A 27,791-nucleotide genomic window follows, 5' to 3' on the forward strand; every position below is an offset into this window, starting at 1 on the left:
GTCTCTGTCCCCATTTTTCCTTGTTATAATGATAATTACTTGATGTCCAAGCCTGGGTTGTTTTTTTTTTTTCCTTCTTTTTCTTTTCCCCTTATGTGCTTTTCTTAAAAATTCTTTTATCATAGTAAAATTAAAAAAAGACAAAATAGCAAACAAGCATCTGCTCTATTACTGTCAATATTCGAACCTTCCTCAATATATTAGAAGTTATAGAGTGCAGGTTATACATCACTTTGTCTGTGCATTTCCAATGTAGAGATCATTTTAAAGACTGCAGACTAAAAGAAGAAAGTCCTGGAGAGCAGGATTTGAGATTGTCTCATTTTTAATCTAATGCTGATGTGGCTCACTTGCATCTATCACTGTATTTTGAATTTCATGAAATAAAAGTTCCTTTACCTAACACTGGGGAGTTTCTTCAAGCAAGGCATACAGGGTTAAAAACAACAGAGAAAACATGAGCATTATGAGGAGGGTCCAGATTTCCTAATGGAGACTGGACATCTTCCAATCGCCATTTTTGTAATACCGGCATCCATACAAAGGATACTATCTGGCATTTCCTGCCGTAGGCTTTAATTGCAGGCAGATGATCAGTAATTTTATTTGTCAGTGTGAGCAATCTAGATGACACAGCATGCAATCTGTGGCACCAAATACTGGAAAAATTCAGATGAGGCAATGGAAACTCTTACTTTTTGTGCCTTTGTGCCTGGGCACAAACCAGAGCACCCTCAGCTTTGTCCGCATGGCCTTGGAACTTGGTGTCCACACTGAGCTCCTGACTGGTGCACACAACAGCTCTCTGCCTGCAGCCTGCCCCAAGGCAACAGTTGGTTTGTGGGGCAGCAACTCATGCCATCTCCTTGGGATGTCTCTCAAAGGACCATGCAAAAATTACCAAATATACTGACTTTGACACAACAGCAGGGGAATGAAACAAAGCTACAGAGCCCGTTTTATCCATCTGAGGTTTTTCCAGTGGCTCCTGGTGTGCAGCATTCCTTCTACCAGGGAGCAATATCCCCCTGCTGCACTTCATCCTTCTTTTTCAGGTAGAGCAGAACAGAGTCAGCAGTGTGACTTGTCCAAGGCCACCCAGTATGAGCACTGGGCTTGGGATAAGATTCAGTCTTCTTGCTCCTGAGATCAAGGGGGGCTTGGGGCATTTTTTTTTTTAAGAACAAGACCTTCCTTCCTGTAAGTTGCTGAGAACGCTGGCACCGGCCATAGCAAACAGCCCCAGCTTCGCCTCTATGCAAGAATGAACTGGGCACAATTTCCAAGCAATGTGAGGGCTGTCTGCTGGGCCATGGTGAAAGAGGCTTCCAATCCAAACAAAGCAGGGAAAATGTTTTGCAAAATCATTTCTCCATCCCCTTCCTTCCCACTCTTTCTCCTTGTGTCGTGTTGACAGGAGATGTTTCTCCTGGCTGTAAGCTAGCGGCTCGGACACCTTCCACGTGGGCTTCTGCAGCCCCCAGGGGCAGAAGTTCTGTTTCACAGAGAATTTCAGTATTCTGTTATCTGGCTTTGCTCCACATGGACATTAAGTTTGGCCTTTTCTACAAGCTACCATGAAGGAAACTGTCTCCACTCTATTCAAATAAATAAGACATAAATACATGAACAAACTAATAAATACATAAATGCATTTTTTCTTGGACTGCCTCAAATGCTTTATTTCAAGGACTTATGATACTGAGTGTCTCCACAGGAGTCAGCTGTGGGTGAGGTGATGGGAGAACCCCGTGCAACACCAGCCTCTATCCATGTGTCCTAATACTCCTCCACCAGCCTTGTGATGACCACAGACACTTTGGTAACAAAGCCTATGACAAGGGAAAGAGAAACGGTAAATCCAAAGTTACTTTCAAAAGAAAGGCAAAAGTAAATTTAATTCCAAAGTGTCAAAATACCACATTTTACATTTCAGCACTCTCAGAGCTTTCCTTCTATTTTTCAAACCATTTTGCAAAACTTTTCAGTTGAGATGACGCTCAGAACTACGAAAGACCCCCATCAAATCTTCCCCAAGTAGCCTCAGAGGGGTTCCATTTCCTAAAGAAATTCATTTCTAATGGATTAAATGTCATTCTATTGATTTTTAGAATGCAATTATGCAAAGGGAGACAGGTGAAAAGGAATGGCTATAGGTACACACACACCAGAATCCTGATCACAGCTTTGCCATTCAATCTGTTGTGCTTAGGGATGTCCCTTGGTACAGCCACTTTATCTTCTGAAAAACAAAATAAATATCTTCTGCAGGAGCCTGTTCATGCTGCTGGTAGGAAGCACAAGAAATAACCAGAAATACCCATGTGCCATATGGCAACAGCACAGCTCACCTCTTTGCTGTGCTGCAATTGCACTTCCCAGTTCCAGAGATTCTGCTTTTCCACTGATCTTGTTTGTTTGTTTGTTTGTTTGTTTATCTACATTAACGGCTAGGGATGCTGGGGGCTTGAGATACGTGGATTTTGTAAAAGTGGAGTGCCCCATCCCAAAAATCAAGCTGTGCTCTAGGGTTTGAAGTTTGGTATCTGAAGAGATGACTGCTATAAATCATCGGCCACTTCTGGAAATCTCAGCCACTTCTGCAGAAAATGGGAAAACCTTCAGCTGGAAGTTAAAAGAACAATCCCTAAGTGGTTTTAGCAGCTACTGTGTGTCCCCGCTGCACTCAGTTATTTGAACTGAGACTAAGTTTCTTCCCAGGCTCCTAGCCCAACATGGCATGTTTTCTCTGCTGGAGATTCAGTTCTTGTACATCATGTAGTAAATATCAAAAAGGAGGTTTACAGCTCAGTGAATAGAGAAATCTCTTTCCAGGTCAATGCAAGAAATTATAGAGCATTGGAAAGCCCTAGTTTTATCTCCTGCCAAAGGAGGGATTAAGCTACAATGATTCCCAGGCCCAGGGTCTTTTTTTTTCCCTTTCCCTCTGCCTTCTTTGAGTGCAAATTGACAGAGACGAGTTTTCATTCCAAACAGCTGTCTGTTATTTGAATGGAGTCAGTTCCTAATCCTGCACATGACTGCCATCAGAGGCTGCTGTAGTGGAAATGTTTCTAGTATCAAAACAAAGCCTCTGGCACAAAGATCTGCTTGAGAGGGCTCTGTGTGTAACCTCTCCTTTCAAATACTATCTTTTCTCTGAAGGCACTGCTCTGCTGGCTACCAAACTAGTCATTATCCATTTAATTAAGAAAAGATGCACTCTATTTTGCATAATTATAAAGGAGGAAAATCAGTATAAGATGTTCAAATGAAAATCAGTTGTTGGAATCCTTCTATTTATTTTTTTCATTTAATGCGTGTTTATCCTCCTTGAATTTTCATTTGGAAATCAGAATTTCAAGTGAAGCAGGCTGAGATAATGAATGGGACTTCTCTGAGAATTGTAATTCCCAAAGCTCAGCTGCTGGAAATGCTCATACCAATCACTAACGCTAAAATGTCTAGAAGCTGAGGTAGTATAAACATCCCAAGTATTTCTCTAGTGCCTTGCCAATCTATATGTGTTCTTCATAAACAACAGAAGTCATACACTGCTGGTCTATACAACACTTCATTCCAAATACCATCACCTTTGCTTGTCTCAAATTAGGGAGAAGTAATTCCGGCAGATGCAATAATAGGGCTCAGTTCGTGGTATCATGGAAGCAATAAGTTCTCTTAGCGATCCCACTGACAACTTTCTTTCAGAATTTTGGCAAAAGAGTTGCTCTTCTGCATCCTGCCCTACCTGTAGAACCATGACAGAAATACTTCTGGTGTTTGAAAAAGTCTGCTCATTCTTTCAGGCATGAAATTCTATGTGTTTGTACAGCGTCGAGGACACCGCACACTATCTTGATCACATTTCTTATACCTGGAGGATCTGCCATTGACATTCCCAGACTGGGAATAGATTTTAGAATCATAGAATCATTAAGGTTGGGAAAGACCACTAAGATCACCCGGTGCAACCCATCACAACCATGCCCACTAAACCATGTCTCTCAGTGGATGCAGGCACATGCCCAGGCTCCAAATCTGAGACTGTCATTTCTGAAGCACACAGAAATAGGAGATGCATCCTCCACAGCCAGAGCTATTCTGTTGGGCTGTGGTGCCTCCAACTTCCTCAGAACATAACTCAAATCAAAATCCTACCTCTCCCATTGCCAGAGTAGATTTGGTTCAGAGAGGAGTCAAAAAGATCTTCTCACTTCTCTATTTCAGCTCTGGTTCTTGAAAGATCAAGAAGATGTACAAATCTTTCTGATTTTATTATCTCTCTGCTTTTGCACAGAACCACAGTGAACCCATCAGTCTTGATCTTTCAGATCTGCAGATGCAAATGGCATGGGATGGACTTCATGAATAGATATCCAGATTTCTACTGAGATGGGGAAAAAAAAATAAAAAATGTTCTGTCTCTTCCTGAATGGCTTTAGTCTGAACTGCAGAATTTCAGGAATTCTAGAAATTAAAAACATTGTTTCCTATATACTCTGGATTTTTCTAAGTACAGGCAGGCAAGGTGAGGTGAGATGCTGTTCCACCTCCAGGGAGAGACACTGCTGACAGCAAAGCACTGAGCTACAGGAACACCTCCTGGAGTAGTGAGTACTCAGTTCATCCAGAAAACTCACACTGCCAAGAATCATCTCTTTGGCTCCAAAAGCCAAGGGCAGGATGAGAAAAAGCAAATTTAACCTTCTAATTTAGAGTCATATTGAGGTGTTATAAGGACAGAAGGATGTGATCATAGAATCATGGAATGGCTTGGGTTGGAAGGGACCTCAAGGATCATCAGGTTCCAAACCCCTGCCACAGGCAGGGCTGCTTTCCACTTAATCAGGCACTAGGTCAGGTTGCCCAAGGCCCCATCCAAACTGGCCTTGAACATCTCCAGGAATGGGACATCCACAACTTTGCTGGGCAGCCTGTTGGTATGATATCTTCAGGAATGGGAGAGTTTTGGATGATGAACGTAAGTGTTGCAGGAGAAAAGAGAGTGAAGAGGGGAGAGTGGTGCACAAATTGGCAAAACTCATGCAGAAGGAAGGGCTGGAGCTTGATGGGCTTTGACAGTCCTAGCACAGTCCCCATAATGGCATGTCTAGTGCTTTAGATAATGAAACATCATGTGCTGAAGCACGTCTCTAATTAATTTCTGCATTTGGCACAATAAGTCCAGACAAACTGACTTAATGCTCAGTTCAAGAAGTGCTGGGAACCTCTGAGTTGCCTAGCTGGCTAACCCTGCCTGCTAGGGACAGATAGCATTTGGTGGCAGTCACACCAAAGGAACGGTCTGTCAAAAAGAAGGGTGCAAAGAGACAGCTCAAGAGCTAGGCCAGCAGAAATGGCCTCTGGTGATGAAGGCCTCTGGCTCAATCCATTTTTCTGTGGTGCATCAAATGCTGGGAGAAGGCTCCTTGGGGGCAACAAGGGGCAGGAGGAAGGAATACAGAACGGGATGACTTCTGCACAGCATGTGCTTTGGTTCTGTGCAAAAGCAGAGCGATGATAAAATCAGAAAGATTTGTTTACTTCTTTGCTCATGTACGTGAATAGAAATTCCTTCCAGCACTGAGGTAACCAACCCTCTTGGACGCAGGACCCATCCTGTTTTCAAAACTCCCTGAGTGACTTCAGCCCGACGCCACTTTCCTGGAAGGCAAGGATCTGGTCTACAGCATCTGCCTACAGCTGTCTGTCCAGACACACAAGCTCATGGTGCACAGGGGCAGGAATGAGTGAGTTTGCCAGGAAATCTGGATGTCTCAGGCCAACCTCTCCTCCAGACCATGTGTTTTATAAAGCTGCTCATATAGGCAATAGTAGTGGGAGAGAATCTTCATATGGCAATGGAAACTTAAGATTTCACTCAATATCACAACTTTAGCTGTGGGTGATTATCTTAAATAAATGCTTTTTTGACTGGCAGGAAGATTTTCTTTCCAAGTAATCAGCAATGCTCACTACAGTAATTTATTTTACAAGTAAATTTGGTGTGTTTAGGTTGCAACATTTTTCAGAATTTTGGAAGAGAGGAGTTAAAAACAGCACAAATGTTTGAGGAAGAGATTTAAATAAAATCATTTTTGGACCTTCCTCTCTCTGCATCCCAGAGATCTACCTTAATCTACAGTGTTTCCAGTCAGAAACTGAATAAAGCATTTGGCTTTCTGTATCACTTAGAAAAACAGAAAATGATCAAAGCCTCTTTACAGAGTGGATAGGCAGTGAAAAACTGAAGTACAGTGCCTGAAATATATATTTCACCATCATGAAACAATAAAGAAGCACGTCCCGTTCATCCAAGCGATAGACTGAAAGACTGGCTTTGTGTTTCCTTCCAAGCAACTTTACTGGGATGTGATCCTCTACAGATCATGTTCAAAATGTCTGTAACTGATACATGGGTCAGCCTATAGAGCACTTCCCAGGCTCAACGTACAATGCCTACACTCCTTGAATTTTGGTTCTTCCTGAGCCTTGCCAGGAACAAATATGTGGACACAGGGAGGAAAAAATCATAGAATCATGGAATATCCCACATTGAAAGGAACTCGTAAGGATCGTAGAGTCCAATTCCTGAAAATGAAATGATTTTAACAACTACTTTGGTTAATACACATCCCACAAGCCACAAATGCTCCAGAGGACCTCTGCCAGGGGTCGCTTAAATATATTTTCTGAGAAACAGCAACTCTTCACCACCCTGGTCTCTCACCACCCAGCGAAGTGTCAGGGAGGCCTGGGAGACATAATGCTCCTGATGGCACCAGGAAGAGAAAGATGAAGGACTGGAAATCGATGGTTGGGTCCTTGGGTGGCCATGCGTGAGCAAGGAGAGAAGGGAAGACCCCCCTTGCAAAACCTCTTCCAAGAATCTCAGTGCTGAAAAAGATGCATTGCTCCCACTGGGTACATGAAGAAGAACAGGTTTCTGCTGCAGGACCCACCAGATAAGGGTGTCCTGGCTCTGCTTCCCCCAGACTATCAATGCACCCCTCAGCCATGAGCCTCTCCCTTACTTTCCCTTGCTTTGAAACAAAAGGTCTGTTCAGGGAATGCCAAAGTGCAACTGGATAAAAATGCAGAAAAGCCATCCTCTTTCCCTCTGCTCCTCTTAGGGTGCCTGAAAGGCTATGCTCAGCACGCAAAAAAAACCTGCTGACTTCACACTCTGCTGGAGAAGGCGATTTGAAACCAACAAAAATAATTGTCACTGTGTTTAGCCAGAGTCAATAAAAGCACTAAGGGCCTGGCAGTGTCAAACCCAGGATAAAATAAATTGCTGGTTCATGAGCACTCCCTACAATGTATCCTGAAAAGACGTTTTCTTTCTTTTCTCCTCAGGAAAAAAAAAAAAAAAAAAAGATAGGGAGTGAGAGGCAGTGGGCTGAGAGGGGGGAGAGCCTGGCAACATATATTTCATGTCTAATGATATTGTTTTAACAGTGAGCAATATACTGTAGGGTTTTGAATGATGACATAGGAAAGAATAAATAAAGGCCCTGCTCATACAGATTGCCTGTTGGCTCACATAGTAAATCTGCAGGGAAGTGTCTTACCAATAGGGACAGGAAAAAGAGTTGCAAAAGCAATGGAGTGACTCAATTTACCTTTTACAAAATGCTTCTGATTTTGGGTGCCCAGCCTAACACATAGGCAAGGGGCTGGATTTCAAGGGGGGAAATTGTTCAACACAGTTTCAAAATTACTAGCATGCTTTAGCTTTGGAAAATGAAGGTGCCTTCTGCTACAACTACAGCAAATCAGACCTGGGGGGCTGTGTCCTCATAACTATGCCTGGTTTTATTCTCTACTTCTGCCAATCTGCCACATAGCATTGCCCTCTCCACAAATCTTGCCTCACCTAAAGCCACCAGCCCATTTTGAAAATTGGAGCCAAAACCAGAGCTCTAATAGTTTCCAGAGAGCATGAGAGTATGAAGGAAAGCCACATCCAAGTGATCTTTTATTGAATGTTTAAATAAATTTAAATAGATTATGGCAGAATGCAGAGAAGAAAAAGTCAGGCAGAAAATAAACAGCTCTATTTGTGTTTCGTTTTCTGTCTTGTTTATCCTTACCCTGGTAACCTTCTTCTATTTTAGCCTTGTTTGTCTTAACGGTGTTAGGTGCACCACATGACTTCATTTTCAACCTGAAGCAATGTCCTCGATGTTGTTAGACAACCAGGCAGATCTTAGGCTTGTGTTTATGGACCCAGCTCTGAATGGCCTACTCAGTGCCTGAAAGACATCTCTGTGAAGCACACAGCAACCCAATGATACTGACCTGTGTCATCTTCTAATTATTCTAAGTACAAAATACACATTCATTGAATCCAGAGTGATTCAGTGGATGTGAAGGTAGTTCTAACCTGGAAAGCTGAGAAGCCCCAGAGGAAAATCAGCAGCACTCAGAAACAGGGCTGGGCTTGAGATGAGACAGCTATTAAATAATAGAATCATAGAATCATTAAGGTTTGAAAAGACCTCTCAGATCATCCAGTCCAACCATCCACCTACCACCAGTATCACTCAATAAACCACATCCATAACTGCCACATCTCTATGTTTCTTGAACACCTTCAGGAACAATGACTCCACCACCTCCCGGGGCAGCCTGTTCCAATGCCTCACCTCTCCTGCAGATAAGTTTTTCCTAATATCCAAGCTGAACCTCCCCTGGTGCAACTTGAGGCCATTACCCCTCGTTCAGCTGACCACTTTCTTTGGAAACATCCCAGTGGATGGAGAGTGGTAGCCTGAAAGCAGGGAATGGATGTGTTTATGTGTAACGTTGGCCTACGTGCAACAGAGATTCCCAAGAAGGCAGAATCATGCCTACCACACAAGCAGAAGTAAAAATAACACCTTCTGTCTCCAAGGCAAGAGACCTACATTGCTCAAACAAGGTGGCCACCATTTGCACTTCTCTCCTGGATCGGTTCTGAAGAAGACAGGGCCAAAAAGAAGGCTGTTTTTCTCCTGCTCACCTCTGCCATTCCTTGGCTACCAGCCCAGGTGGGTTTCACATAGGCAAAAGGAGTTTTCATAGAGAAAAGCAAAGGAAGGCCACAATGAACACACAGCTGCCCAGCACTGGAAAATACCCACTGCTGTATGCAAAGCCTCATACCACATTTTTAATTAGATGTGACAGCTCAGGGTTCAAACATCTGAGGAATTCCAGGCTAGATGAAAAGAGACTGGGCAGAGATCAATAGGGATAAAGAAGCAGTGATAAGGAGAAGGACCTGCTTAATCTTGTTTTTATCTCTGTTTATTTATCCTCTGTCAGCGGTGCTCTCCTGATCAAATACACAGGCATGTAGAATCCAATGTGCTTACTCCTTACAACATGACAATAACAACAGAGCCGGTGTTCCCATCCCCGCCTGCCCCAGTGCTGGGCAAACAGGACCTTCTGCTTGCTGACACACAGCAGTTGCTGCCAGTGTTTGCTCATCAGCTCATCAAGGCACTCAGTGCTGCCATGTCTCCTTTCTCTTCCCTTGCAGCTGATAACAAGTGTTGCTCCTCTCTGACACCTTCACATTTGACAACTTGCATAGGGCTGGAAACAAGATGTTGAGGAACGGAGGTGCTTGGCCATTGCCTCCCACCACCTCGAGAAGCCCAGCTCTTCTCAAGATGTTTTTACTGCATGTCTCCTTTTACTGTTTGTTAAGGTGGAGACATCACAGTTTGCATCCATACAGAGGCACTGTGCAAAGGAGCGAGCAGAGTGCAGGGGGCCTCATGGGGCTCCACGGGGAGCACTCCTTGGAAGCAAGCCAGGGCTGGGTACTTGCTCATTAGACCTCCTTGTCAGGGTTAAGTGGGGATTCCGTCTCAGATTTACACCCTTTCTGATGGCTCTGTTGTACATAACTCCAAATTTGGGCCCTGAATATATTTGTCTGCTCCTTGGGGTTTCATTAGCCTGTTTATACAATGCAGGGGTGCTGAGCAGCCTGAAGAAACTTGTAGGAAAACATGGTTAGGGTTTTCATGAAACATGGGGTCCAACATTCCTATCTGCCCATTCCCTCTGCACTGCCTGAATACACAATCAAACTACACCCCAGGGCAACCGCCTGATTTAGAGCAGCTGAGGGTATAGTTAGATTTTTGGAGAGCACACATGCTGTGACTCCTGAGGAGAAATCTGCCTCTAAAGCATAGAATATATAGCAGCCCACACTTAGCCATACATTCTCCGAGCTATTTCCATCCCTCCAGGCTTGTTGAACAAACCTAATCCAAGCAAGGCTATTTTAACATATCAAGTCTATTTCCAGGATGATTTGTCTGCCAAAAGTGTAACATGCCTTGTCTTCCCTACAAGGCTTTTCAACTGCAGACTGCAGGAGGTAAAATACTTCCAGCATTGTCCTAATTACCAGCAATCCCTACCTGCAAATTAGCAATTTCTGTAAGGCACTCGACAACATTAATCATAATTACCATTAGCACATCGCTGATTTAACATCTAGTCTAGGTCAACATAGAGAAAAGGTGCTGATGGCATATTTAAGTACCTGCATTGGCTATGACACTACTGAGAAGCAAATACAGCATTTTCACATAGATTCATTTCCTTCTAAAATTAGCTACTCTACTGAAATGCCCAAGCTAAGCCATATAAATTGACATCATTGCTGTGGTCTGCAGAGATGGCTCAGAAAGTGAGCAGTCTGCCTTGCATCTTCTGGAGGTTCCTCATTCCTGCTGTTGCCTAGGGAGGAGATCTTAATTGATAGTTTCCCTTGCTTGAATAACTAAACATGTAACAGATTCATCAAGCCAAGGCATTTTTACAAACAATTTGTTAACCCTCTCAGCCCCTTTGAGATAACTAAAGGCTTCACAGGTGTTTTATACCAGGAGAGAAATGTTTGCTTTACATGTGTCCGCTGGGGACCCAAGGCAACTTTGAGATGGGACAACCAAAATGTTTTTGTTTGTCTGTCCGAAATGGGTTACAAAATCTTCTGTCAGGCTCACCAGCCAACAAACAGCAGCATGTTTAACAACACAGTGCTTCTGTGGCTGCTCTCATAGGTGATGTTTGCCAATAACCCAGAGATAACTATAGTGTTTTCACCTGGGATTGTCCGGGTATCTCCACTACTATCACAATTTTAAGCACACCTTCACGGGTTACCTAAGCAGTGGGATGTAAATTCTCCAAACGTCTTTCACCTTTTAGTTTAGTTTCTTGTTAACTGGCTTTGACTTTTTTTCTGGGTTCACACCTGGAAGAAACTCCAGGTGTCTCCTTCAAATCCTTCCCCTAAGTCCTGCCCTTACCTCGACCTTGTCATGACCCATGTAGGTATCAGAGAGCTGTTGACCACTTCTTATCATATCAGTCACAGCTATCTTAATACTGCTTTTTCTAGTTAGCTATCTCTGTCTCCTGCCAGGTAGACACAAGAACTAAATGTCTTAGATGTCACTCTGGTACAGATAGTAATTATGACTTAAAGTGTGTTTGGGGCTTGCAGTGGATTTAGAACAGTGGATGGGGTAAAGGTACCATACCTACCTGATGAGCTATCTGTGATCTAAATGGGCTCAGGTGGAACTTCTTTATGCTTTATCTTTTTCACATCAAGCTGCCCTTTCTATAGTCCAAAGCTTCAAATGAAGCAATTAACAGTATTGTTTTCCTCTGGTCAGAAGAGAAATACAAGAACTAGAGCAGGCATTGAATCCCAGCATACAGGTTCAGATGTAGTTTGTGTCTCTTCTTCCCCCACCAGCTTGAGAGTATTCACACCTGGAGTCACCTGATAGAAAAACAAAGAGGGAAGCTGTGAAACAAAGATATGAGTTAGGGTTTAGATTCAGAACTATCGGTGTATTTAGATGTGAGTATATAGAGTGGGGAGCTGTGGTGCTTATGCCATTTTCAAGACGAAAGAAAAAAAAGGAGGCAGGTTAAGAGCAAATGAAGAAAAGGAGAGCAAAGGAGAAAAAGCAGGAAAACATATCTTGCAATATACTAAAGAATGCAAAGTAAGGGAAAGCACTTTGTTAAACGTTAATTGTATGTTATTTTTTGGCTGAATTTTCCTTCAAATATTTCTTCACACTCCTTAGCCTGTATTGTTCCTTCATTGGAGCAAGCTGTCTCTCAATCTGCTGAAGAAATAAGGCCTTATTACATGTTTATTACAGATGAGTGGTGCAAAGTGTTCAGCAAAAGCACAGAACAGAGTGTGCATGCCCAACCCTCCTGTGGAACTGGCGACAGATGCAGACTAAGAAGTCATTATGAGTCTTTTGAGAAATTCTTTGTATTACTGATGAGCTCTTAGAAGTAATGACTGTCCTGTCCCCTTCCTCGTGAATTAAGGTGGGCTGCCTTGCATTGCACATACAGTTTTTGGAGAACGTTTCCATGTCCTCTTAGGAGGTCACACTCATTCAACTGCCTGTGCAACTAGAGTAAGGGACTTTTACTTAAGACTGCTCATCTCACCTGATGCCCTCACTGAAATTAGAGTTTTTTAAGCTGGTTTCTGAAAATCAGACCTATTAATGTTCTCCCATCAAGACTGCATTCACCTGCAGCAACCATGATTTCCATCTGAGAAAGGGAGTGCCCATCTTCATGCTATATCTCCAAGACAGCTGTCCCCAATCTCAGTTTCTGGTAAGATGAGAGGGAATTGATAGGGTAAGAGGGAATGGCCTCAAATTGCACCAGGGGAGGTTTACATTGGATATTAGAAAGAGAAACTTCTCTAAAATAGTGGGCAGGCATTAGAACAGGCCCAGGGAGATGGTGGAGTCACTGTCCCTGGAGGTATTCAAGAAATGTTGAGATATGGAACATGGAGACATAGTTTAGTGGGTAATACTGGTGTTACATGGACAGACTGACTAGATGATCTGATAGGTCTTTTCCAACCTTAATGATTCTATGATTCTAGGCTGGGCAGCATGCTGTCTGGTGCTGCCGGGGCAAGGATTCTGACCCTATGCCAGCATTTCTTCCTACAGAGGAAAGCTGATGTAACTGCAAGATGTGGCATCCCTTAGTTTATGGTGCGCTTGCTGTCATGTAGACACTGCTTTAGAGAGCTCCAGAGGTGTCCATTGGTAAGCATGAGGAGTTAGATCAGGTATAGGCATTTATATTGTGAGAATCTTAAAAAAAGTGAGATTGCTCCTACTTCCTCCACTTGTGACTCTTATTCTGATGAAATATCTGCTTATGTTTAGATTTGGAGTTCCCAAGATAAAGACTACTGATAAATTCTTTCTCTACTTAGCACCAGTACCTGATGGGTATCAGATATCTATGGGAGAGTGCCAGGCACAGATTACACAGATTTATTAAAGAATAAATAAAAGTACTGTTGAGGCTGGCTTAATTTTTATTGGCTCACTGTATTTTGAGATGGCTCTCAGACAAGAAAAGCAGCTTTGCCTATTATTGTACAGTGTCTGAAATGAAGGCAATGCTTGAAAAACTTGAAATTTAGGGGTAGGGTACCCAGACATAAACTGGGCACAGCACTCTGATAGATGATGCTCCAGCAACCAGACTGATTTTAAGAAAGTGGACTGATACAGAATTTAAGAACTGTACAGTAGAGATAAGAAAGGATCTGCACAGTATTCAATATATTTCAAACTCCTTGTGATCCAGATGGTCCCTTTGCTCTCTTACTGATGTGTGATCATTAGCAGAGATGTGTAGCCCATCAGTAAATCAACCTAAATACTTTGTTATAATGATCCTCATTACAGAACATTGATAGATTAACCGTGCTCCATTTCAGTTTATGAGCAAAGCTCTTTGCTCTCTCTGGCAGCGTGATTAATGTGAGGTTTGCATACTTAACATTAGAGACCAGTATTTATGGTCTTAAAAACATCAAGAAAAAAGGAAAATGTCTGCTGTGACAGCTCATATAGTACAAGTGTCAAATCTTATCAAGGATCCTCTCATCCATTTTAGCTTCAAGAGGTGCTATCATTTACCAAGCTGACCTGGCAGACCTCGGAGCCTCATTGTAGCATTCTTTGTATGGTAATCCAGTTAAGAGCAAGACACAGGCTAAGTGAGACACAGCTTAACACATTCATATTCTCAATAAAACTGTTACTGTGAAAGAAATCATCAGCAAGACAGCCAAATTCATTCTTCTCTAATGGGAAAAGATTCAGTCAAACTTTGCCTTAGCCAAATGATTTTCTCTCTCCCTTGTTGTACAAACAAACCGAGCAATGATGCCACTATCGTAAGGGGTGGGTGGAGCAAATTTTGGGGGGACCATAGGGTAAGACTGAGGTATGGCCCAGGCCAAGACATCGTTATGCTTTGCAATGTAGAGTTGTTTTCAATGTTTTAATCAAAGGGGATGAAACTTAACATGGGCTTGCAAAAAATCTTTGACTGCTATTCAGCTTGAAAGCTTCAAGGAGGACAACCCCTGATTAAGGTTACTAATTTTTTTTTTTAATGGGATTCAGGATCCAAAATTCTGAGTGAGGGAAACAGATCAAATAACTCAGTATGGACATCATCTTGTGAAGTCAGGCCTCTCAAAAAGACCTGAACTGCCCTCCACCTCCCACACATCAGGGATGTGACTATAATAGGCACTGCCTGCTTGAGGAGCTGCACTGCTTGGTGGTTGCCGTCACTACATGTTTCAGAGATGAGCTAAGAGGCAGCTTGACCTGCATGATTTATTAATACTCTCCTGTAATAGGTGTTACTGAATGAGCAATACTGTCCATATTCAAGGTAGTTAAGCACTCAAAGGCACTTGAACGTGAACGTAATTACTGATACCTGTCAGTATCATTGACTTCAAGGAGGCGTCAACGTGAGGTTAGGGTAGAACACATGCTTAACTGCTTTCATGAATCAAGGCCATCATTTGATTAAACTACTTGTGATATTTGTGAAAATACTGACAAATTGCAGGAGTTTCATTGGCATAAGGTTGTGTGATTATTTGTCCACAGATATCAATGACTATCATCCATCTTTGTCTAAACTGCTTCAAAAGACACATCTCTACCGAAGATGAGTGCCAAGGAACTCCCATATACTTCAGTGTCACTATACATTACAGTGATTTTAAGGCACACAGTGGCAGTCAGGTTCAGGGACTGTCATTTCTGAACATATAAAAACAATTAAACTATGTCCTGGATCAGGTTGTGAACCAATAATGTACAAAACAATAAACAGGACTAAGTTTGGAAGGAAATTGAGTAACATTTAATAATTCAGTCAGCTTTATCTACAGGGTTCTGAGCCAAATAAGCAGGCAGCTTTTTAAAGAGGAGACCTTAACTGGCTGCTGAGGAGCCATAGTTCCTGGCTCCAAGGAGAGAACACACAAGCGGGACATTGGAAAACACATGACTTACATACATAACTTCATGTAGACATACACTAAGTGGAAGTGAGAACATCTGTAGAAGATGTTCTCAAAGCACTGGGATTTTTAGCAAAGTATGAGGATATCACTATACCACACAACTTACAGACAAAAGCAGATTCCAAGCAAGAGCTTGAAGGTAGCGGTGTTCCAAATCATTCTCACTATTCGAAGGCCTACATGTTATCTGCCATTCACCGGGGAAAGAGGTTGGATGTTTTTTGTTTGAGGAAAGCTTCTTCTTCTTCTTCTTCTTTTTTTTTTTTTTAATGATAAAGAGCTCTCAAATTCAGCAGAGACTTGGCGTTAAATCACTGCCTTTAAGTGCCTCTGAGGTCAGTGACAGCTCTCCTGAGTCATGCAGAGATGGAAGCTTACAAAATATCTCTACTTGATGTAAGAGGAAGGGCTTACCCAGAGATTTATTGGGGAGAGGGCGGGTTTGTGCCAGACTTAAAAGAGAACATGCTTCTACGAGATAAATTCATTTTCATGTTTATTTATTTAGAGTAGAAAAAACGGTGCTGCCTAGTAGAGCATATGCTGGGCGTAATGAAAGACAAACGTCAGCTTTTGAAGGAAAACACCCATTCATCAAAGGACACAGAAGAACAAACAACTTCATTAAAACACAATTGAAAGGTGGCTTCTCCTCTCCACTCCACCTGCTTTCCCAAGTTGGGGGTTGCATGGGAAACTGCCGCTCACTCAGCTTTCTTGCTACCCTCTGTCATGGAGAAGATGAAAGTCTTTTCCCATCTCAAGAGTTTCTTAAATCTCAGAGATAGGAAAAAATAATAATAATAAAAAGCAGTCCACAGTACTTCAACAGCTTTTTCTTCACTGTTTTGGAGATGGCGGCATCTGCATTCAGTCCAGCCCTGTTGTGACAGATCCCAGCTGAAGGATGGAGTACATACCTGCCAGGCATTCTGTGCTCTTAACGTGAGTCCTTGTGGTAGGCTATGGAAGCTGGTAATATGATACATCCCCAAGATCCTACTAAATAGGAGGAAGCAATCAAAATCTTCTAAATTTTCCCAGGATGGAAAAGCAATTTCCTCCTCCAGCTGTAAAATGGGGGAGATTGAAAGGTCTCAGGGAAAGTAATTATGCCCCTTTGATGAGTCCATCAGGAAGCCAAGACTGGTTCATTGGTGTGAATAAATATTTTCATCTTTGACCTAATTGTCTGTGTAAATCTAACAAAAAAAAAATCACCAACTTAATGTGCCTAGTGTCTATGCTCCTATGTGCGATGCTGATTTGTTTCGTGAAGTGTCACAGGGATATATGGAGATAAATAAGTAATGAAGAAAAGAATAAGAACAATAGCCAACTCATATAGTTAATATCCCAGATAAAACCACCCAGGTCTGGGCTCCGGCTGGTTTATGTTGTTGTTTCCTACCTCTCTTTCTGTGCTTCTTCTGGCCAGTCCTCTGTGAGGTTTTTGATTATGTCTGTAATAATATCAGTTGTCTGCATCTCTGAAAGCTGCCATTAATTAATTTTTAAAAAGGTGAAATACGACAGAGAAGTACAAGTGTTGCTATAGTTGTCCCTCGGATGGCCTTTTAGCATAGCAACAGACATGAAAGCTAGAGATTAGAAGATGACTCAACCACTGCTTGATTTTTGCAAACTTTTAATATGAAGTCTCACTTCAGTTCTTTAAAAGAGAGGGTCAGCTGAGCCCAAAAGATCATGTTTACAGTTCACAGTTGTCAGCAATAACTTGCTGCTTAAAAAACAAAGGAGACTTTGAGACTCCCCTTAAAGCGTAGATTAGATATAAATAGTAATGAGTAAAAGAGAGAAATTCTACTTTGCACTTGAAATCTGAAAACTGGACCCAAGGAGGAACAATACAGCTTCAATCCAGGAACACCTTATAAAACCAAAGCCTAGAAAAACGTAAGTAGTTGAAATTACTCACCATCCTGATCACATAACATTGGTGTTGACTGTTCTTTGGATGTAACTGGAAACTTATTAATGATGATCCACTTTAGCTGGGGATTTTCTTAACCTATAAAGTTCAAGTAGCTGTTTCTTCTCCCCAAACCACTGATCTGGCTTTGCTGTCTTTGAGACTAAATAGACCTCTTGTGCAAGTGAGCTTATTGACAACACTCAGAACACAGGCTTTTATTTTCGAAATGTTAGCAAGCAGACACCCAGGTTTAACTTGTGACCTATTAATATATCTAGCTGGGACATAGAAAGGCCACAGGCATCTCAAATTGGACGTTTGTTTGAATAACATAGTACTTTGTGCCCAAGTACAGCCCAACCCAAGGAGTTTTGTGGGCCAGGAGGGAGAGGCAATGTAAGCTGAACCACCTGGGGAAGAACTGGGACATGAGGAGGCAGAATTCTCAGTCTTTCTTTCTTTCCTATTTTTTTTTTTTTTTTTCCTGGTCTTGATCCAGGAAAGAGTAACCTGGATGAATCCTCCAGCTGTACTAGCTCAGCTGTACCAGCCATTGTGTGCAGGGCCATAAGCTCACACCTATGCATCCATATGGAAAATAGCAACAGCCCATTCCATACCTCCTCTTCCACCTCTCTGCAAGTCATCTGCTGGTCTCCCAGTATGCTGTTAAGGAGAGGGAAGAAATTGCAGCTTTTATAATTGAGAGTAAGTGTACTCACATAAGGAAATGTTACTGCACTTACCTTTCCTTCCATGCCCTATAGCAGTTATGTAGGATCTGTACCTGGGTACATGCAGTCAACTTTCATGCTGCTTATAATTACATTACCATACATATCTGAGGTTTCATAAAGCTTGTGCAAACAGTGAGTGAGTGGAAAACATCTCACCTAGCTTCAGGAACCAAAAGTCTTGTCACTTGGTCTAAAACAGTCCCTATGATCAATGGAAAATAAGACATTTTCCAGTAAATGGTATCTTCCAATTCTCTAAGAGTGGCATGAAGGCACCAATCTCTTTCTAGTAAATAAAAAATGCCAGAGATCAAGTCTCTTCCAAGAGCAGATTTTTTTTGTTATGGTCATATTTTGGGAGGATAAACTCATCAGGGTTAGCAACACTGCTAGAAAATGCATTCCCTCATAGCTACTTCTACCTGTCCACTGCCATGGGCAACCTCCCAGCCCCATCTGTAGGGCAGTTAATGTGAAAGCCATGTTGACCACCTCTATGTAAATGAGCCAAGGTAGCTGATCCAACCCTTTGAATTGGGCTCAGCTAATATGGTTTATCTTGCTGAAGTAATGTAAGTAATTATTGCTGACAGGCAATATTTACATGTTCCAATCTGCTGGTAGAAGCCAGGGCATAGCCATAGCGCATAGATAGAGACATGATCAGTCAGGAATAGGAATTTCTTCCAGAGGCACAGCTGGGGCCAAAAACATGTGTTGGATAACAGGATGGAGTAAAAGACTTCCATTTTTAAATTCAGTTTATCAAAAACTAAAACCTATTGCAAGTGCTCAAATGATTTGAGGATTAAAGCTTGTCTACTTTAGTAACAGCGTTCTGATTTTCTTGTGCCAAGCAAAATGAAAATGGCCAATCCTAGATATAACTAAGCAGTCAAAATACTCAGAGATCTGTGCTTATAAGCACATATCTAGTTTTCTAAGCAAGTCACGAAGTTCCACTGCTTGGAAAAAAGATTAACAACATGTCAGGCAAAGCAAATGCAATGGCTGAGAAAGCCACTTAAAGGCAAAGAAATGAATGAGAAGGGTCCTAGGATGCAAATAATACACTAAAAATTACTTCATTGTAAAGGATGGGGTATCAGAGGTCATCATTTCTGCTACTTGTCAGGAGTCCTGCACATGGAGCACAGCACTGAATGAATGGCTGAATGGCAATTGCACTGCATTGCACCTGGATCCAACTCTAAAAGAAAAGCTGGGTACGTGCTAAAATCAGTGTAGGTGAAGCTACTATGTTTGCAGAATTTTCTTCCTGCTGCAAGTTATCATCTCCTCTGTCATGTCCACCTGATTGTTATTCGAGGTTTAAAATAGGTCAGTAAAAGTCTAAGAGAATCAAGAACTGATCATGTACCCCTAATACATGATGTGATTATTGGAGAAAAGGTCTAATCCATGTTTACCTTTCTGGATCACCCTGCTCCCTTTGCTCCCTAGATGTCAGCAGACTAGAGGAGGTATTGTGAAATATTTCCAAAGCCAAGTGGACCAGAGATGAAAGGTGGGCAAATTCACAAAAATTTTGGATAGTATTTCTCACTGGAGCTGAACAGTTGAGATCTGGCCATTACAGTTGAAGAAGTAAAGGATTCAAGATTTATGTGGTGTTTTGGCAAGCTAAGAGCCTCCTGTCTTCTAGAAGAATGCTGTATGAAAATATTTAGCTCGCTTAATAAAGTATGCCTTGTTACTCCTGCACAATAGAAAAAGTGACACGCTCCCATTGAACCTGTTGTCCTCAGAGCACAGCTTCAGTGCTATGACTCAAAATGAAAGACTCCCATAGTGGTGATTCCCTCACTAATGAAGGTTAAACTCACTACAGGTGAGCCAAGCTTGAAACAGCAGGCCCAGGCTTTCTCCTGCAGGGCACAGCAGATGTATCCCCACCAGTGAACCCAAGCATGCCAGCCCCAGTTGCATCTTGCAGGTGGCTTTCCTGTCCTGGAGGCCAGGAGAGGCGAGACGTGGGCTGCTTTTTGCCAACTGGTGGTAGGGCCTGGAGGACCTGGAAATGCTCCCAAACACATCAATCACCACAGATAAAAGTAACCATAGACTCCAGAATGCTGCCAGTTCCTCAGTTCAAGGCAGGCTACTGAAAGGCACAGACCCATAGTTTAGGTAACCCTTCTACCCTTTCTGAGCAGCCTAGCAGCTGTGGAATTTCACCTGGATAGGGCACGAGGACCAACTTCTCTGCAGATTTCCCTTATCCACCTTCCTTCTTGATGGAAGAAAATTCACCTTTTCACTAAGTTTTATAGGTGGATCTCTTCTATCAGGAATGGGACACAACTTGAAGATCAAGCAAATAATTAGGTACTCACATAGTGAGTATCTAACATGGGGAACTTTCTAATTTCCCACAGAAACAGTTAAAACCTACAGCATGATTTAGCAGCATAACCATAGATGTTTATTGACCTTTCAGATGCTGTGGAGCATCAGACATCTGTCCAGAGTTGGCACAGGCCATTGAGACACATATTCCAAGGGTACAAAGAGACTCATGCAGCCTTGTGGAGCAACAAGAGCTTCTGAGGCACCATGCAGTTGAGAATTGTGCCTCCGTTCCATTCTTTGACTCTTAATTTTTGTGTTCTCACCTATGCACTAAATCCCACCCAAGCAGTCTGGTGAATCCAACCTGGCATTTCAATGCTTGGGATGCATGTCGCATGGTCATAATATATGCATAACATAATTCCAATGAGAATATAACGCTTCTATATCCCAATTTAGAGAAACTCCTCTTCAGTTCCTTTGGCTGTGGAGTACAGGTTATGTTATGTTATGCATTTTTAAAGATCATAGAATCATACAATTGTTTGAGTTGGAAAGGACCCTTATAGGTCATCTTGTCCAACTCCCCTGCAATGGACAGAGATACTTACAGTTAGATCAGGGTGCTCAGAACTCTGTCCAGCTTGACCCTTGCGGACGGAGCATCTACCACCTCTCTGTTCCAGTGCCTTACCACCCTTATTGTAAAAAACTTCTTCTTTATATCCAATCTAAATCTCTCCAGTTAGTTTGAAACCATTTCCCCTTGTCCTATAAGATCCTCACATTTCCTGCAGTCCCTCCCCATGATGTTTTCTCTGCACAGTTAAACCTTGTTATCTTGTGGAGTTGTCCTACAATGTATGTGACACTGCTAAAACACTTCAAAGAAACTTATCAAAGCCCATCTGCATGAATATAAACTTCAGAAAAGACAACAACAAAATATTGTGAAAAATGTATGCCCTTGAGGAAGGAGAAACTCTGAGCTCAGTGGGTGTTTGTGGTGGGGTAAATGATGGCTGAGTTGTCTCCTGCAAACAGTGAGTCTTTCTGGAGCAGTTTTCTGCAACTTGAACATCGCTTTCTTCCTCTTTCTGAGTCTGCAGGCTCAAATATGTCAAAATTTCAATATTGTTTCTGTCATTGCTCAAAACAATCAATTCAAAGAAGCAAACAATAAAAAGAACTTAATAATGGTGAGGCACCTTGGAAAGGCCTCTGATAGAACTTCATGGTTAAACTGCCTGCACATCTGTTTATTTTATTTTATTTTATTTTATTTTATTTTATTTTATTTTATTTTATTTTTTCCTGAGGTTTTAGTTCTCTCTCACACACAGGGATATCGTATGGTAAAGGGCTGTCAGACTGTATGTTTTCACGTGGGAAGGAAGAATGATATTTGCAACGGCTAATGAGAATTGACATCATATTGTATTACGGTTATTCATATTATCAGTATCATTGTACCACAACATACATATACACATTGGATTAGGATTTGGGCCATAGGAACTCTTTCAGTAGAGCCTCTGATTTCAGCACATCTGCCTATTTCGAATACCTCTGGCTAGTTTTATAAAATAGATCAATTTTTAAAAACTTCCTTCATCCTTTTTGAAATGAAGTAACTCTGTCAAACTGCCACACACTTCACAGGACACAGGATTTTTCCCTTATCATCTCTGTAATACTTTGAGCTGTTATAAACACAAAGGTTCATTACTATTTTGAATTAAAACTGCATTATTATGTATGAGCTGCTTCCTCCAGGTGGAATAATGCTAATGCCAGAACCACTATGAAGACATTCTGTCTATGACATGAGAGCAACAGGGGTGGCAGCTACTTCCCATATGGATACCTCAAACCACTTCACAGATCTCATAATCACTGTCTTTGTTTATCAACGAGAGCATTAGAGTAATGGTAGATTGACGATATGTCCTATTAGATAAGGTTGATAAAGCAGTGCTAGAATCTACACTTTCTCAGGGCTCATTCCACTCCTTAGTATTTGGCCTTCCTCCTTTCATTGTATCACAATATCCACAAACACACAGAGAAAGGTGCCCACTCTGCAAAATCTTGGTCACTTGTATGCAATTTTCTCTTTCCTTCCCATCATGGCAAGATGGGGCCTTCCTCAGTTGGTAAGAAATAAATCTTTTTTTCCACCAGTCGTGATGCTATGGTTTACTTTGTACACTCAAAGAGAGGTTCAACTCATTATTTCCAGTATAAAGTTTAATATACACAACTGGCCTGAGTTCATAAAGTCAGAAATGTATGGAATGAGACCAGAACCATTTCAAAAACGTGAAAAATATACATTCAATTATAAGTGGATCAAGATGATTTATTTGTGCAGTAGTGCTGAGAATATATGTTGAAGAATATTGCAGTACAGTTCATCCTGCTGCTAGAGGTGAATCTGAGTCACCATGCTTGGATCTCAGTCCGAACTTTCCCAGAACTTGAGAGGAAGCCTTTAGATCTCACTGGGAAACACTAACTCCAGCTTGTTAAAGTTTTATTTACTTATTTCTGAGATTTTCTACCTGGAAACATCATAAATGTCAATCTATGCAGTCTCCCATTGGGGCTTCTGGCTAGTCTCAGTACAGTAATGCTTCTCACTCTTTGTCTTGTTGCACCAGGAAGGCTGGAAGGAAATTAAAGAGTTGGTTTCTTGTCCTACAGAAAGAGGACCTGACTCTCCATCACCTCTCTTCATGTCTAGCCACCTACCATTAGCCTACAGCACCTGGAAGATCTTCTTACCATCCCAATCATTGCTGGTGTGGTCATTCAGACTCTGGAACAAGAGGGAACCTACCTTTTCTATGACAACTAGTCCAGATGTTCTCAAACTCTCATCAGGTTGCTCCAGCTGAGCCAACATTCCTCTCAGCAGATAAACTTGGCCACTCAGTTCATTCTCCAGACAACTTCAGCTTCTCTGACTGCGACCACTTCCCTTTCTCCCATTTCTGCATGTTTGAACATGCAATCTAATAATTTGGAAGACAACCTGTAATGGTGTAAAGCAATCTGCTCTTCTCATTTCCAGCTGCCAGGCATTTCCTCCATCAGGCACAGTCGTAGAGTGCCAGATAGCTACCAGGAGGAATGAGTCATTAAGTAACATTTGCTTTGGCTTAGCATGCATTTGTTTAAATGTTAAAATCTCAGCCTGTTCTTTATTCTAACATGTTTTGTCATTTGCCTATAACCACCTTCAGTATGCTTTATAGCAGTCTCCTTAGGACTCTAGGAAAAATGTCTCGGTGTGCACTCTGTTCTGGGCTTTTGCATGGTGTATGAGGATGAGGCCAGCACCCAGTTAATGAAGGCAGGCTCATACCTGCCTCATACCTCATTCCCAGGTTCTGCTGGGTGAATTCAGTGGAGAATGCTCTAAATCATGTGCAAACACAGCATCTGTAAGCTATAATTTCTTCTGAGTCTATGACAGCGCGGTGCCAAGAGTAATGTGGTATTTGAAGATAGCCTTGTGTGTATGTTCAATTACTGCAATCAGACTTTAAGAGAATTGTTGACCATGGGAGACTTTTAAATCCTACCATGATTTTGCCATTTAGAAGAAGCTCCTGCTTCACATCATGATGAACAAGAGATCATTCAGAGCACTGCAAAGCAGAACTTTGTCTACAGAACAAGCCTTAGCTTGGCATAAGGGTACTATTATGAAATGCAGGAGCCCAACACACAAACTCCACCTGATTTGATCAAAGGTGTATAAACTAATCCCATGTGTTTTCTGTCTTCTCCTTAACTACTAGATCACTGGGAGAATACAATGCATGAGGTATTCTGCTTGTGATATAAGTTACCAAATGTGTACTAGACAAGAGACAATCTGCTTCCAAGCCACAGAAATAAATCTATTCTAGGATAGGTAAAAATTCAACCCTTTTCCATCTGACCCCAAATACTATCTTTGTAGGAATTTGTATATTTCTACAAAAAGTTTCAGCAATCTGCTGTTTTTATAGAGAAAGAGATAGGAAGCTATTCAGCAAGCACTATTAAAAAACGTTAAATGTAAGTAAACAGTTATTGTCAGCACTCAGGACTTGAATATTTCATTTTCTGTCTGCCCATATTTTTATTTAAACAGTACTTTTTCAAGATGTGGAACACTGTGGCTAGATTTTCATTTGTTATGTTTTCTTCCACCTTTAAAAGTAGAGTGGTGTTTCAGAGAAAGCAGCTTTTTGGCTTTTCTAACTACTATAAACAGAGGGCAGAAAAAAAAAAATAAAAAGAAGGCAAAGCATTTTCAACCTCCTGATCACGTTGGCACAATAACCGTTAGATCAAAATGTTGGCATCACTGTGATAATTGATACTATTGGAGAACATGTCTTCAAAGATTCTGCTTGCTCTAGCAAATGCCTTGTCACAACAAGGAGTGTGTTGGTAGAATGACCAGACGGTGCTAAGGACTCGACATGCACATCTCTGTGTGTTTCAGAGGCTTCGATTTGGACCAGTTCCAGTCTGTGCCTGAGCACTCATCATTCCTGGGCTGCTGAAGTGCTTGAAGTGTGTTTCTGACCCACAGCTCGCCAAGCAATGCCCAGCATTTAGGCAGAGGACGGCTCATCACCAGGGCTGTATCAGAGCTACGACACATGAAGGCTGAGGCAGCATTCTGTGCTGTCTACGGTGTGGTATCTGCTCTTTTTACTCTTTCAGCATTTCTGTTATTTTACTTCTTATGTTTCTTGAAAGCCCTGCTGATGGGCTGTGTCACAGCTGCCATAATTCTTTGCAATTTGGAGGCAGAGAAAGCTCTGGGGAAACCATGACCTGTGGGGTGGGTGTCCAGGAATGTCCTCCAGGTCAATGAGCTGAGCCATACTGCTGTGTTATGGCAAGAGAAGGCCAAGAGTCCTCCTTAAGAAACACAGAGGAGACTGATAGAGCTGTGAGAAGCAGCTGTTTTTGTTCGATGCCGATGAATATTGCACAGAGAAGGGTTCCTGAGTCTCAGATTAGCATTTTTCAGTTGTTTTTTTTTTTTAATAACTGCAACCTCAGCTATATAAGCATAAATGAAAAATGCCAATGTCTGCCTATCCTATAAATAAATAAACAATAAAATTAAAACCAACCTCAATATACACAACAAAGACCAATCACGGGATGTTTCTCTGTAAAACTTACACGCTGCCATAACTTCAGGCTAAACAAGTCTGAACCAAGAAGGGTTTTGTCCCAGATCTGTATATTTTATGGGAAGCTGATGCTTATTTTCCATGAGAAACTAATTTTTCCAAAGGACAGTTTCAGCTTGGCGGCTCAATACTGTGCTGCTGTGACAAGCTGCTCTTTTAGCAGCGCTGACAGATTTTTGAGAAATATTTATTTTCTCAACTAAGCCATGAGGCCAATGACAGGTACATTCTGGAATGAAAGAGAATGCAGAGAAGCACGCAAGAAAATATGGAATTTGGAGCACAGCTTTTTACCAACATAGCCAGATAGGACACAGGTTGAAGTCATCTTTGTGTAGCTCTCAGCAGAAAGGCATTAATTATGTGGTAGTTCAAGTTTGTTCACCAAATTAAAGAACCCAAGTGGAATTTTTTGTCAGGTAGACTCAAAAGTTTGGGGATTTTTTTTTGTTTTCTTTCTTTTTTTCTCCTGCCAATATGTAAGATATAAATCATACTGCTTGATTCAGACCTACATTTCTAGGCTAAAAACAAGAAATAAATCAAATGAAAAATATGTTCCAGTTCCAATTCTGACCTTGATGAGGAAGAAAACTTGACGCTAGTGAAAAACTGTTTCTGTTTAGTTCTTAACCAGTGATACTTCTGAAGTTTTAGTGCACGTTAAGAGAAAGCATCAAGCAGAACTCAATCCAAAAGGCACAAACACGGAGTTTTCTCCAAGTTAAACATCATCTGGAACTAATGTGTTTCAAAATGCCTTTCTTAATCATTCAGGTAAGAAATTAGTCATGTGAGCCTGGATATCTACTCACAACGGTGCCTAATAAAATGGATTTCTCACATAAATCAGGCCATGAGTATCTTGTAGTGCATACAGTGTTGTTTTGATTCCTTGCCTATCATGAGACTCCAGCCAGTGTCAGCTGTGGTGATGCTCTCTGGCACACGATGTCTAGCACTTACCTTTTTTGCAGAGAACTTCCAAGCAGATAGTTATCAATCACAGAAAGCTGCGCAGAATAAACCTGTAGGGTTACTGGTCAGAAAGTTCACTTTGGGATATCATCTTGTCCCAAATCCCTTCTCATACAGCATCAGTGACCTGAATCATTATTTTCCTCCAAAATTCTTCCTGGTGGATGAAAACTGGCATTTACTCTCTTCTTGCTTTTGTTACTGAATAGAGACAGTTTGCACACAAATATCTCTGTGGGCATAACAGAATAATCACATCCAGTGTTATACTTTCTTCATGTATTGAGGATTATTTCAGCACTGAAAAGAGTTCATGCATAACCACAAACACTTGGGGACTAGAATTCAAGAGATACTCAAAGACGATGACTTTCCAGAAACTGAGCTGGCTTTTGAATTATTGGTTTTTAAGATTACATTGTGTTTTAAAAAAGAAAACTTTTACAACCTTTCTATGTGAATAAATATTTATAAAAACAGCTCTCTGGTTTTCTCCGATTCTAATTTTCCTTACATTTCTAGAAGTTGTGCAAAAAGCTGTCACTTGTCAAAACAGGCAAACATAAATGGGATAGACTACAAGGTCAGACAATATTAACACATAAAGCACTGACCACATCAAGCACTATCTCATAAGCTGGTTCATATCACACTGTTCTGACTTCATACTGCCATAATTTGGAAGGTCACACTAGCACACTGGAAAAACAATGAAGCCAGTAGTTGAACACGATGTAAAGTTTTACATGAAGCATTGATTTTGAGCAGCCAATTCTGGCTCTTGTGTTCCATCAATAAGATACCTGGAAGCAATTGACTTCACTGAGAGATTAAAACATTCATCACCACTCAGGAAGCCTAATGTGCCTGACATAGGTCAAACTTTTGGCAAGAGTACAAAAATGTTTGCAAGAATGCCCCTATACCTTTCAAACTCAGGTAGGACCCTTTTAACTGAGGCAAAATAATCCACCCTGTAAAGTCAGCAAAATGGTCCTTTGCCAGCTTTCACCCTGTGCCAGCTAGTACTCTCCTGGTAGTGCCCAAGCAAGGCTGGAATGCTCCAGGAGCCATTCCCAGCAGATGACTGGTCATAGGACCACTGATGTTCCCAAACACTTTTATTTTACTGGTTTAGGCAAAGCTTCAGCATAAAAATTTCCCAGTGACATAGAAATTTGATG

At 41.6% G+C, this 27,791-nt stretch overlaps 2 long non-coding RNA genes across 3 annotated transcripts; one reads left to right on the top strand and one right to left on the bottom strand.

Moving 5' to 3' along the window:
- Window positions 1-865: 865 nt before the first annotated feature.
- LOC112532373 lies at window positions 866-19,549 on the bottom strand. The gene is made up of 3 exons (XR_003075052.3): window positions 17,373-19,549; window positions 11,569-11,812; window positions 866-1,832 (listed from the first exon to the last, which is right to left on the bottom strand). It is a non-coding gene; the product is annotated as an uncharacterized LOC112532373 (long non-coding RNA).
- LOC112532374 lies at window positions 17,212-27,297 on the top strand. Of its 2 annotated transcripts, none has more exons than XR_003075054.3 (3): window positions 17,212-17,350; window positions 19,571-19,634; window positions 23,126-27,297. It is a non-coding gene; the product is annotated as an uncharacterized LOC112532374 (long non-coding RNA). The 2 variants fall into 2 exon arrangements; XR_003075053.3 differs by having other exon boundaries at window positions 24,924-27,294.
- Window positions 27,298-27,791: the final 494 nt, after the last annotated feature.

This window comes from Gallus gallus, chromosome 4 (assembly GCF_016699485.2).
Source record: "Gallus gallus isolate bGalGal1 chromosome 4, bGalGal1.mat.broiler.GRCg7b, whole genome shotgun sequence".
In the NCBI taxonomy this organism is placed as follows: domain Eukaryota; kingdom Metazoa; phylum Chordata; class Aves; order Galliformes; family Phasianidae; genus Gallus; species Gallus gallus.